This window comes from Lolium perenne, chromosome 7, assembly GCF_019359855.2.
Source record: "Lolium perenne isolate Kyuss_39 chromosome 7, Kyuss_2.0, whole genome shotgun sequence".
NCBI classification, from domain to species: domain Eukaryota; kingdom Viridiplantae; phylum Streptophyta; class Magnoliopsida; order Poales; family Poaceae; genus Lolium; species Lolium perenne.
The window spans coordinates 176,398,763-176,412,172 of NC_067250.2; positions in this window are offsets into that span (position 1 = coordinate 176,398,763).

Sequence of the window (13,410 nt, forward strand, 5' to 3'; positions counted from 1 at the left end):
CCAATCATCACCCAGCTGATTGCGCAGGTTCTGATAAACCTACTCATCTCCACCAAAATATCTCTGAAAACAAACTTTACGACAATGCAGCCTGATCTAAGGTGGAGACAGTTTCTGACAAAACGAAAACTTGATAACAAGACAACCTAAGGAAGGAGGTTTGGGGAAACTCAAAGTGTAGCCCGAGCTACACATCTTCTGTTTTTTTTTTACAAAATTTGAATTCAACATTTGAAGTTTCAAAAAAATCTGAATGTAGCTAATGATGTACTCATGGAAAATTTCAGGATGAAATACGTTATATTAGAGGCTACACAAAATTTACAAATTCTAACAAATGTTGGAGGTTTCAAAATCTGTATTTGTTCACGTTTTCAGATTCATGGATTTGTGAATTTTGGACAGCCCAAAATACTGAGTGTTTCGTATTGCTTTTCTTTTTTCACAGTTGTAGAGTACATCATTGTCTACCTATAGAATTTTTGTTTCTAATTTTTGAAACTATAAAATACCATATTCGATTTTTTGAAAAAACGAGCTCCATGTAGCATGAGCTACAAAATGCCACACTCTGTCCGTAATGTCAATAAACTAAATGTTGACAAATCAACTATGGATCCACATTTTAAAGCTGGCGAAACTCTACTGCTTCCCCGCACATATTATGTAATAATAAAACTATAAAGACATCAGTAATAAAACAATAAAGACATCACGCAGTACATGTTCCTGTGTGACTACGCTTGCCCCGCGGTTTTTTTTTTTGGCGGCCAGAGAGGAACGCCCAGTTGATAGTTTCTCCAGAGACATACCCTGGTGAGACGAAAATCGGCAAAGCCGTTCACGCGGGCGCTCCACTCCAGCATGAGAAGGCGAAATCCAAGTAGCGGGCGCTCCACTCTAGCATGGCGGGAGAAGGCGAAATCCAAGTAGCATTACGCGTTAAAGGTATGGGTAACCTCCCTCTTCGGTTACCCTCTCCATTAGCCCACTCCCAAAATTTTTCTTTCCCCAATTTTCGCACCGGCAGCGTGTGGCAACCTAGATTTGGTCGTGCGCATCTGGCCGTGGTCTGGACGAGGAGCTCCTCCCTTTGGTCTCCGGCGTCAGACCAAGGTCGTCGTTTCCAGCCGCGGCGGAGCCTGCACACATCTTCTCCTACTTACGGCCGTCTCCATCGTCTACCATGATGGAGGTAAGGGAAAACTCCTCAGCTCTACTGTAGTGTTATATTCATGTTGGTAGAACTAGTTGGGTTCGATAAGACCGTTCGTAATGCATAGATCTTGTTTGAGTAGACCGACCAACTTCAACTTGTGCATCACGTTGCAGTACAAACCTCGATCTTGATGGTGCACAAGAGAGCAGTTAGACATGCTTCTTTTACTCCTGTCATGTACGGGCCTATGGTACAACGAGATCAGGAGAGGATTGCCAACCATACTATCTTCTCCCATCCCACAGAAATCACAATTTATCATAGCTGAACACTTACGAAGCTAGCGGTTCACGAAATCAGCCCTAGCTACTACAAATGGTACTTCATAACGATATTTCCTAGCTACTACAAATGGCAGTTTATCATCACGGGGTAGTTCAACATACGGGGATCAAATTGGGGTTCGAGAAACAGGGGATCAAAGGGGGTTCTTCTTCTTCACTTCACTTCTTCACTTGTTCTTCTCTTTCTCAAATGGTGGTGTTGCCTCTGGCTTCCCACATTGTGTTTGCCCAGTCTTTCCTCTTCTCCTTCCAGGATTCATTGTCGCATGCCTGCGGTGACCCAGCATACCACTGCATGTTGTAGTATACAAGTCGTTGATATGATCTTTGCGAAGGGACTTCTTCACAATTTGCCATATCCCTTAGAGTGGTACAACAGAAACATTGCAGGTCATAACACTCCATACTTTATTACAAACATTGTCTTAACAAGTTGGTATTCTCATAGGTCCTATGAGAACACCCTAAGATACTACTTAAGTACGATTACAACTCATAACAAATATAAAGAGAGCTCAACAACTTATTTAGGTAAGTTCTACGTTGCTCGGCTCTATGATGCTAGGGTATGTCACTACTCCTCAACCTCTGTGTCATCTGATCCATAGACTATCCCATAGTCTACTCCTTCCACTCCGCCGGTAAGATCAGGTTCTTCGTAGACCAGCTCGTAACTTCCTTCTGGTGCTCCATCGTTGATGGCCTCCACTTCCGGATCACAGTCTAGCAAGGGTGTCGAAAGAAAGTGAGTACAGAGGTACTCAGCAAGTTCTAAAAGAGTAAAAAGGTGTTTGATGCACTAGCTACGACCATTGATCAGGAAATCGCAGGTCAATGCATGTTTTGAAATCATTTCTTCCAAAGGTTGCTTTTATTATGAAAACTATGCCCGTCAGTCTTCACAGGTTGACTAGAACTTCGTGGAGTTCCTTTCCTGCCGCGTTCGCAGTTCCCTTCCCGGAACAAGGAGTGACAGCCACAATTTGATACACTCTGCAGAGGTGCGTTACTTTTACCACAAGAGATCTCACCCTTTTTGCCATCCGCAGGGACTTGCCCCCGTTCACACTTCCTTTGGTGTGAGGCTAGGTATAAAGATCCAAGCCCACACCGCCTTCTCCGCGACTGCAAACCCACCCTTTTGTCCAACCGTACACCCCCAGTAGACTTCCCCCGATAATACGGCTTTACTCACGGTGTACTCCGGACAATCCTTCATAGATCGTAGAGCCATCATCACTAATGGATGGGAATTTAAAAGGCTATCCCAACCTACGGCAGTGCCTCCAACACCCCGCCGGCTCTACCAATCCGTTGGCGTGCAGAAGGGAAAAGATACGGCTGGCTTCCCCAGAGCCATTATAGATCTCATGGTCAACGCGATTTGTACGGCGCTAGAATCACTGGACGGCATTGGTGATTAATCCTAGGGTGATATAACCCATTGCAATGGAACCTCCACCATATCAACACATACCATGGTTCCATTGCCAGCCACATAGTCATATTCATAGTTGGAAAGTAACATTTTATTTGCGATGCAGGAATGATAAGTATATAGCTTTGCATTAAAGTAGTAGAAAATACTCAAGTTGACATGAGCAAGGGTGAACTTGCCTGTGGACTGCGAGATAGTGCAGTTCAATGCAATGATGGAACCTGGACCTCGGGTTCTCAGAAGAAGCATCATTGTCCGGTAAGGACAATGTTATAAAATCCAAATAATGCAATCATGGATGTATTATTTTATGTTGTATCCCTTTACCCCGCTGAGTCATATCAATTTAGGGTTGCGTTTAAGATTTATGTCTTCGACAGTAATTTACAATTGATTTAAAAGTATTAATTATTGTAATTCATACAAAGTATAACAATTCAAAGTAAAACTATTTTACTTGATGATTTCCTTAGTCATTCCAAAAATAATTTGAAATTATAGAGTTACCTCTATAGTTTTTGGAATAAAAAGGAATATAGTATTTTTCTTGGAAAAATACCCTTTTCAATAGAATTGACTTGGAATTATTAGAATTTCATTTTGAAATGTTTGAAAATAAGTATTTGAACTTATTTGAGATTTTTCCTTGAATTTTTAAATACAAGGAAATAATAGTTTAAAATTCCAAGTTATTATTTAAATTCTGAAAATTCATAATTTTGAATTTGTTTCATAAATTCCATTTCATATTTTATTCTTGTTAAGGTTTATTTTTCATTCATTAATCCAATTTTTAATGGATTTTTAGAGTTGTATTTGATTTATTAAAATTTGGTAAAGTTTTGGCTTTTTATTAAATGTTAAAAGACTAAAATACCCCCCTGGACCTTATTGGGCTCAGCCCAATAACCTAAGCCCATGGGACAGCCCACTAAGGCTTGCCCCATAGCGGCTCGGTGGCGCATAACGGCCCACCGCTCTCACTCACTCGGCCCTCTCTCGCTTTTCGTCTCTAACCCTAGCCTCTCGCGACGCTCTGGCGATGGCGTCGCCGCCATGGCCGCCGCCTCGCTCCGGCCATCGCCGTGCTCCTCCGCCGTAACCACCTACCGATCTAGAACCGCCGCGTGCATATCTATCGATCTGTCCGCGTAGTTTTCCCCTTCTCTTCATCTCCTGGCGAATCGCCTCCGATCTGGATCTCGGGAAGAATCGCCTCGACGAACTCCGGCGAGATCTCGTCCTCGCCGACGATGGGTGCGCTCCTGGGGTTGGCTTGGCGCGGGTGCTGCTCGCAGTACTCGTGCCGTCGCCTCAGGTGCATCTGCTACGGTGGTGCTGGTTCGTGTTTTGGGTTTCGCCGGCGTAACGTCGGCGCCTACCCTGGACTTGCAGCTGTTAGGGCCGCGCGAGCACTGCCTCGCCATGCCCTAGCTTCTGCTTCCAGGCGCAAGTAAGTGTTGCATCTCTTCCTTCTCTTCTGTGCACCTCCCTTGCCACTGTTCTTCTTCCTCCTCATGCTCTATTGCTCTCTGGTGATCCTGTGATCACGCAGAGCCATGCTATTGCTGTGCAATCTTCCTGTGCTTCTGTCTACTGCAAGCTCATGGCCTAACTACCAGTTACTGGTACTGGCACATGTCGATTTGCTTGCTATTTATGCTGTGCTTGCTTCTCTGCTGCTCCTAGCATGCTCTGTACTTGCCATGCTCTGCTGTGCTTGCTCAAAAGCTAGCTATGCCATGCTATGCTTGACTGTGGCTTGCTTATTCTTACTGGGATATCATACTTGCTTGTCTAGGTGTATTTGTGATGCATCAGTGACACTTGTGTGTGTGCTAGTGGTGCCTGTGATATACTTCAGTGCTGTCTATGCAAGCCAATGATCCATTGGATCATTTCTTGCTTGTTGGCTAACTTCCCTGTGTAGCTTGACTTGATCTAATTGATCCATTTGATCAATTCAATGTCAGTGATGGCTTACTGATTAATACTGTGGCTAAGTGATTCAATTTCCTTGTGATGCTGATGCTCAAGCATCACTATGCTGTTGCTCATTCAAGCTACTAGACTTGCTCCAGTGGCTATGGTGCAGTGATTAAATTGTGTTGCTTAATAGTGTGCTACTGTCAGTGCTAAGCATGGATCTGTGATAAATTCATGCTTGTATTAATTAAATTATGATGAACTGCTTATGTAGTAATGATTTAAATGATTTGCTTGCAAATGAATTGGCTGTTCATGATTATCTGGCAAGCAATTGAATCTGAATCCATTCCTGGATAATGATGTGCTTGGTTTGGCTTCCTTTTAATTGATGCTAAGTGTGATGTGACCTCAGTAGCCTTGCTACTGATTGGTTGCTCACTTAGTTAGTTGGATTTTTGTGGCTACTCAACCTTTGCTTGCATATTTGGGAATCATCCTTGAGATGAATGCCAATATGCTTGCCTGATGAAAATCTAGGGTTTACTGATGGTTCATAGCTTAGGATTTACTGTGTAGTCTTAGCTGCTAATCCTTGCAATTCATCTGCTGGTGCTATCTGTGCATGTGATCTGGCTATGGTGTGCATCTGTGCATGTGTGCTAGTTTCTGTGTACACGATTTGTACCTAGATGCTTTCTATTTTTAGTAGCTTTTGACTGGCAGTAATCCTTGGTGAAAACCAAGTGATGATCGACCCATATGAGCATCTGCTCATTCCCATGCTTATTTCATGCATATGTGATGGATCAAATCCATTGATCTGTCCAGGAACTTGGTATACCTTGTTCCAGCTCCTAGTGTGAAATATTTGGTTGATGCAGACTTGGGGTTTCTGTGCTCAGCCCTTCACCTCCAATCTCTGGTTGATCTTCTCAGGTCACCATGATTCCTGGTGGCTAAGTTGTTTGTGTTGGTTTCTGTTCTTGGTTATGAACTGGATGAACTGTGCTTGTTCTTGCTTCACCCTTACCTGGTGATTTGCAAATGTGGTCGACTGTCATGGTTCTAGGGTTTGTGTACTATTTATATGGCCTCTACTTCTTCCCTGGCCATGACACACAGGCTCATTTACTTTATGACTCATCCTTTGCCTTGCCTTGCTGTTGCTTGCCTAGCAACAGCCTTGCTATGGTGAAACTTGAGCCCTCTGTGGCTGCTCAAAGTTTGGTCTGCTGATCCTATCCCGTGTCTTTGTCCAGGTTTTGGACAAGCACAAGTGTGCGATGTTGTTCACCGTCCAAACTGAATTTCGTGATATTTTTCACTCATTCAAACTGAATTTCTAACACTTAATATCCTGTCTAGCACTTGTGATTTGTTTTGCAGGTTTTGAAGTTGAGTATGACCAGAAGATGTCCTTCAAGCATTTAGTCTAGGTTTTAGTTTAGGAAAATCTTGTAATTTTCCTTTTTCATTTCTGTTTATTATTATACATCAATTCTTGTATCAAAAATATTGTAAAGACTATGTATTCTGTGTTGATGATCAATAAAGCTCAAGTTTTGGTTTATGAGCTTTGTATTATGCAATGTTTATATTCTTGATGAAATATCATTTGATATTCACTTTGAAATTCAAAGTGATTTGAATTTTATCTCTTGTGTTTGAATTCTAAATTCATTGTTTATATGGTGTGATGTTTATAGTTAATTGTTTAACACTTATCAAATGCAAACATTCCCCAAAGTAACAAGTTACAAAAGAGATCATGTCGAAATTTCCCTAACTCACATTACCTAACCCTAAGTGCAAAATGAGAGAGAACCTCGATCCCTCTTAGGTTTAGTTGCAATAAGGCGCGAAAATTTCCCCCGTTTTGCGATGAAATGCACATCCCATTTCTAAATCTACCCTTCGTTGTTCCTATGTTCTGGGTTATTACAACCTCTCCCCCTTAACAGAAACTTTGTTCCGAAGTTAAGATTGGTACCTGAACATCTCGGGGTAAGACTTCCTTAATTCTTCTTCCGTCTCCCAAGTTGCTTCTCGCTCAGGATGATGTTGCCATTGAACTTTGCAGTATTTGATTGCTCTGTTTCTTAACTTCTTCCACTGTACTTCTAAGATCTTTTCTGGTCTTTCCACATAAGTTAGATCAGATTGCAATTCTATTTCTTCATATGTAATAGGATCATCCGGTGCCTTCAAACACTTCCTGAGTTGTGAAACATGAAACACATTATGAACTTGACTTAGTTGTGCCGGTAACTCCAACTCAAAAGCTGTTCCTCGATTCTGACTGTGTATCTTGAATGGTCCAATATATCGAGGACTTAACTTTCCTTTTACTCCGAACCTCTTTAGTCCTTTCATTGGGCTAACCTTTAAATAAACCATGTCTCCCACTTTCGGTTCCCAATCTCTTCTCTTTAAGTCGGCGTAACTCTTCTGACGACTCTGAGCTATTTTGAGTCTATCCCGGATCACCTCGATGACGTCCTGTCTCTCCTTGATGTAGTCCGGTGTAAACTCCTTGTTTTCTCCGGTTTCAAACCAACAAATTGGTGATCGACACTTTCTTCCGTACAATGCTTCGTACGGTGCCATTTGGATGCTACTCTGATAACTGTTGTTATATGAGAACTCCGCTAAAGGTAAATGGTCCTCCCATGAGCCTCCAAAGTTCAGAGCACAAGCTCTAAGCATGTCCTCAAGTATCTGATTGGTTCTTTCGGTTTGTCCTCCGGTTTGTGGATGATATGCTGTACTGAAATCCAATTTGGATCCCAAAGCTTCTTGTAGTTGTTTCCAGAATGCTGATGTGAAAATTGAACCTCTATCTGAAACTATCTTCTTTGGTACTCCATGCTTACTCACAATCTCTTTCACATATATATTCACAAGCTTTTCTGCAGTATCTTTTGTGTTTACGGCTATGAAATGAGCACTCTTGGTAAGTCTGTCCACTATTACCCATATCATATCCTTCTTCTTACTAGTCATTGGTAGACCAGTAACAAAATCCATTCCGATTTCATCCCATTTCCATTCCGGTATCTCTAGTGGTTTGAGTAATCCCGCAGGACTTTGATGTTCTGCCTTCACTCGTTGACATGTATGACATTCCGAGACATATTGTGCTATTTCTCTTTTCATGTTGTTCCACCAGAACATCTCCTTCAAATCCATATACATCTTAGTACTTCCCGGATGTATTGAATAAGGGGTTTCATGTGCTTCCTTTAATATGATTGACTTCACTTCTGGATCATCTGGTACACAGATTCTTTTCTGGAAGTATAATGAATCAAAATCCCCTAGATGGAATTCCGATGGTCTTCCTTCACCAATCCTCTTGATTTCCTCTTGTATGAACAAATCATCCGCTTTCTTCCGGATAATCTCATATTTCAAATCTGAATACATCTCATCCATAATCCTCATGGTTGCTATACTTCCCTTATCATCACCTTGAATAAACAAAATCCGAGCCTCCTCTAGCTCTTTCCGAAGTTCCTTTGGAATCTCCCATTCCGTAGGTTGATTCTCCGTACTCTTCCTACTTAGGGCATCTGCTACTACATTAGGTTTGCCTGGTGTATAGTTGATCTTAAGGTCGTAATCCTTAATCAACTCTAACCATCTCTTCTGTCTCATGTTTAATTCCTTCTGGGTGAAGAAATATTTCAAACTTTTGTGATCGGTGTATAACTCACACTTGGATCCATATAGAAATTGTCTCCAACTCTTCAAAGCATACACAACTGCCGCTAACTCGAGATCATGTACTGGGTAGTTGTGTTCATGTGGTTTCAACTGTCTTGATCCATAAGCTATTACCTTCCGATCTTGCATAAGAACACATCCAAGTCCATTCTTGGAAGCATCACAATATACCGTGTAATCCTTTCCAGGTTCAGGAACTGCTAACACCGGTGCTGTGGTTAACTTATCTTTGAGTGTTTGGAAGCTGGCTTCACACTCATCTGTCCACACAAATGGAGTATTTTTCTTGAGTAACTTGGTCATTGGTCCTGCAATCTTCGAAAATCCCTCTATGAATCTCCGATAATAGCCTGCCATACCAAGAAATCCTCGTATCTCCTTAGCATTTTTAGGTGATTTCCATTCCAATACGGACTGAACCTTGCTTGGATTCACCGCTATGCCTTCTTTGGTTATGACATGTCCAAGAAATTCAACACTATCTAACCAAAATTTGCACTTGCTAAACTTCGCATATAGCTGATGTTCCCTCAAAGTTTGCAGAACTATCTTCAAATGCTTGGCATGTTCTTCTTTATCTTTGTAATATATTAGAATATCATCTATGAACACTATCACAAACTTGTCCAAGTACTTCATGAATATCTTGTTCATCAAATTCATGAAAATTGCTGGTGCATTTGTTAGTCCAAATGGTACAACCAAGTATTCATGGTGTCCATACCTTGATACGAACGCTGTTTTTGGTACATCCTCCTTCTTGATCTTGATTTGATGGTATCCTGACCTTAAATCTATCTTCGAGAAGACTCCCGCTCCTTGAACTTGATCAAAAAGGTCTTGGATTCTAGGTAAAGGATACTTGTTCTTGATAGTTACATTGTTCAAATTTCTGTAATCTCCACACATTCTCTTTCCTCCATCTCTTTTATCCACAAAAATAACTGGTGTACCCCATGGTGATACACTTTCTTGAATGAATCCCTTTTGTTCTAACTCATCAATCTGAGCTTTCAGTTCCACTAATTCCTTTGGCCCCATCTTATATGGTGGTTGTGCTATTGGTGTTGTGCCTGGAATCAGATCAATTGTGAATTCTATCTCTCTATCGGGTGGCATTCCCGGTAGTTCCTTAGGAAATACATCCTTAAACTCATTCACTACAGGAATATCTTCAATTCTCACTTCCTTCAGGCTATTTAGTTCCAATCCGATCTCCAACTCACTGTACTTATCTCCTTGGAACACTATTCGACCTCCGATGGAGTTGCGAAGTGATACTGTTTTGTCTCCACAGTTAATCACCGCTCCATTTTCTGTCAACCAATCCATCCCTAGGATGACTGATATGTCCTTCATGGGTATGATGAATAGGTCCGCGAAATACACACAGTCACATATGGTTAGGACTTGTGCTTCTTTCACGTGGGTTACTAAGATCGTTCCCCCCGCGGATAGAACAGTTATAGGAGTTTCTAACTTAGAACATCTAAGCCCGAATTTTTCCACAAACTCCAATGCAAGAAATGATGTGGTTGCTCCAGTATCAAATAATACTTTGCCAGGATGAGTAAGAATGCTTAGCGTACCTAAGACTGTTTGATCCGACTCTTCCGCTTGTTCCAAAGATGTGCAATTCAGCTTTCCATAAGGCTTTCCCCTCTTGTTGTTGTAGTTGTAGTTGCGGTTGTTGTTGTTGTTGTTGTTGTTGTTGTTGTTGTTGCGGTTGTTGTTGCTGTTGTTTCCACCTCGTCCTCCAGAGCTCTGTCCGCTCCAAGACGTCTTGTTTGGACACTCCGGCTTGATGTGTCCTTCCTTCCCACAACCATAACAAATGATTCTGGGTTTCTGACAATCCTTCTGCAAATGACCCTTTAGGCCACAATTGTTGCAGATGATTTGGCTGATTGGATTCTGATTCTGACCTCCCCGGTTGTATTGATTACCAGTAGTAGGTCTGTATCGGGGTTTGAAACTCCGATCAGGTGTTGGTTTACTGATTGGGTACTTCCTTGGCTCTATACGAGCCCTCTTCCTCCTATCCTCTTGGACTTGCCGGTAATCATCCTCGAAAGTGATTGCCGAGTCAATCAGTTCCTGGAATTCGGCAGTCCGTGCCAACCTCAGTTGCATTTTCATGTATGGATTCATGCCTTTCATGAACCGCTTCTTCCGCTTCTCCTCTGTATCTACATCCTCAGGTGCATACCTGGATAACCTGTTGAAATCCCGAACATACTGCATGATGGGTGCAGTATTCTGTCGTAGTTCGTCAAATTCCCTCTTCTTCAGCTCCACCACACTGTCCGGAACATGAGCATCCCGGAACTTCTTCTTGAACTCCTCCCAGGTGAACACCTTATCAGGAGGGTGTACTGCTACAAGATTCTCCCACCATGACGCTGCTGGTCCTGACAACAGATAAGTGGTATATCTGATCTTCTCCTCATCGTTGCAACCAACGGTTTTCAGCTTCCTTTCCGTATCCATAAGCCAATCTTCAGCGTCCATTGGTTCTGGAGCTGATGTAAACGGTAGTGGTCTTGCATTTTGGAAGTCCGATAGAGTTACTCCCTTGCCTTCATTACCCCTATCATTGATGACGTGGGTAAAGAAATCTTGCATGTTCTTGCTCTAGCTTTCCTGGTAACGCCTCCTATCTTCCTCCATTGACCTCATATACTGTTGGAAGTCTGGGTGCATCATTGGGTGTGGTGGTGGTGGTGCATTCTCTGCTCTAGCTGCTGCATCTGCCTCCTCTTTCTCTCTTGCTTCCCGCTCTCGGCGAGCCTCTTCGGTTTCTACTAACACCATTTCCCCCTAGTCCTGTAACAAAGAGCGATTACTCATAATTACACCATGCAAATGCTTTCTGAGCTCAACTCAATGCCCAGAACTAGTCACACAATGAAATCAAGAAGCAAATACAAAACAAACATTTATTATGCATATACTTTGTATAATACATAACACACTCACAAACTTATATTACATGTGGTACATATAAACCACTTATTTGGCTCAAAGCCCAAGCCAACGGGAATTTAAAATACGCTCTATTACAATACCACCTAGATTACTTTATTCTTCCTCGGAGCTCTACTCCTCGTCATCATAACTCGCCTCCGCGTACATCCCTGGGGTCCATCCGGTACAGCGGTTTGTCCTCCGAACACCGTCCGGAATGAAGGTTCTTCCCGTAGGTATGTAGTCTGAATCGGACGAAGTGCCGAGACAGAGATCTGTCATGCCAAAGTAACTAGATAAAGACTCATATATATCCCCAGTGGGATACAACTCATCTCCTTCTGTCATCCATGGAGGATTCCTATTCACTTGACCCCTCATCTTCTTCTTCTTCTTTTTCTTAGTTCCAGAACTCTCACCTACGACGTACTGGGATGTTTTGGGTAACCCCATCTCTAGATCTAAAGAAATGGAGTTGGTGTCTTCCTCTTCCTGCCCAAAGCTTTGGTTAACATTCTGGTTAACCGCGCCTCCTTCATCCTCTGACTCACAAGTGATGGGTTCTCCTTCATCTCCAAATGGTTCCCCGAAACGCCAACCAGTCGAATTCTCGATTGGTGACTCCGAGCAGTTTAGGTTCCTGGAATCATCTCCCCCATATCCAGACTCATATGATGCTGACACATGTGGATAATGTGGAACAAAGTTGGGTGTGAGTGGATCTTTATGGGATAACTGGTCACTCAAATCTACATAGCTGTCTAGGCTAAAGAAAGGTGTAGTATGTTGTGGTTGTGCCCTCAAATCACGCATCCGAGTTTGGACTTTATCAGGGTCCGTGAACTCAGCTAGCATGTGGTCAATCTCACCTCTCATCTTCATGTGTAAAAGGTACATCGTGGTCAATAAAGACTTACAGCTATCCATATGCTGTGCTGCAGCTTCAGGACTTCTGTGTGCTAACACCAAATGATTCAGAGTGGGATCCTCATCTTCCTCGGCATGAGGTATATGAGAAAACTCTGAACATAGCAGTTCTACTGACTTATGCTGCCTTATCTCAAGGATTGCCTTGAATAGGCCCATGTGGTAGGCTGTGGTGATAGTTTTGGCTTCTCCGTATGGCATTATACGACTCATCGCCAGCTTTTCCCGGTAGTTGGACCGATACTCTGCACTTGGCTAGGATTTCCCCATCATAGTAGGTATACTTGATAACAGGTATCCGTGGATCACAATGAAGTTCCTTCAGCATCCCACACAGGAGAGCTGTTATTGGTCCATCATAATCACCAAGCCATCCCTCAACCTTCCTCAAAGTCCTCTTAGGAAAAGTGTTCGCCATTATGGCTGTATACAAAAGCAGAATATTAGTAGTGATAATGCATCATAATAGCTATAATAAAGAATTATCGCACTAAAATATATGGTTTTGCTATTCTCAAGTGAATAATGACCATATTTCTAGAGAATCCTTTACTATTTCTACTAGACTCCTACAGGTTTCTTCCCTATACTAGGTTTTTCCAACCTAAGGTCGCAACATTTGCTCTGATACCAGCTGCGGTGACCCAGCATACCACTGCATGTTGTAGTATACAAGTCGTTGATATGATCTTTGCGAAGGGACTTCTTCACAATTTGCCATATCCCTCAGAGTGGTACAACAGAAACATTGCAGGTCATAACACTCCATACTTTATTACAAACATTGTCTTAACAAGTTGGTATTCTCACAGGTCCTATGAGAACACCCTAAGATACTACTTAAGTACGATTACAACTCATAACAAATATAAAGAGAGCTCAACAACTTATTTAGGTAAGTTCTACGTTGCTCGGCTCTA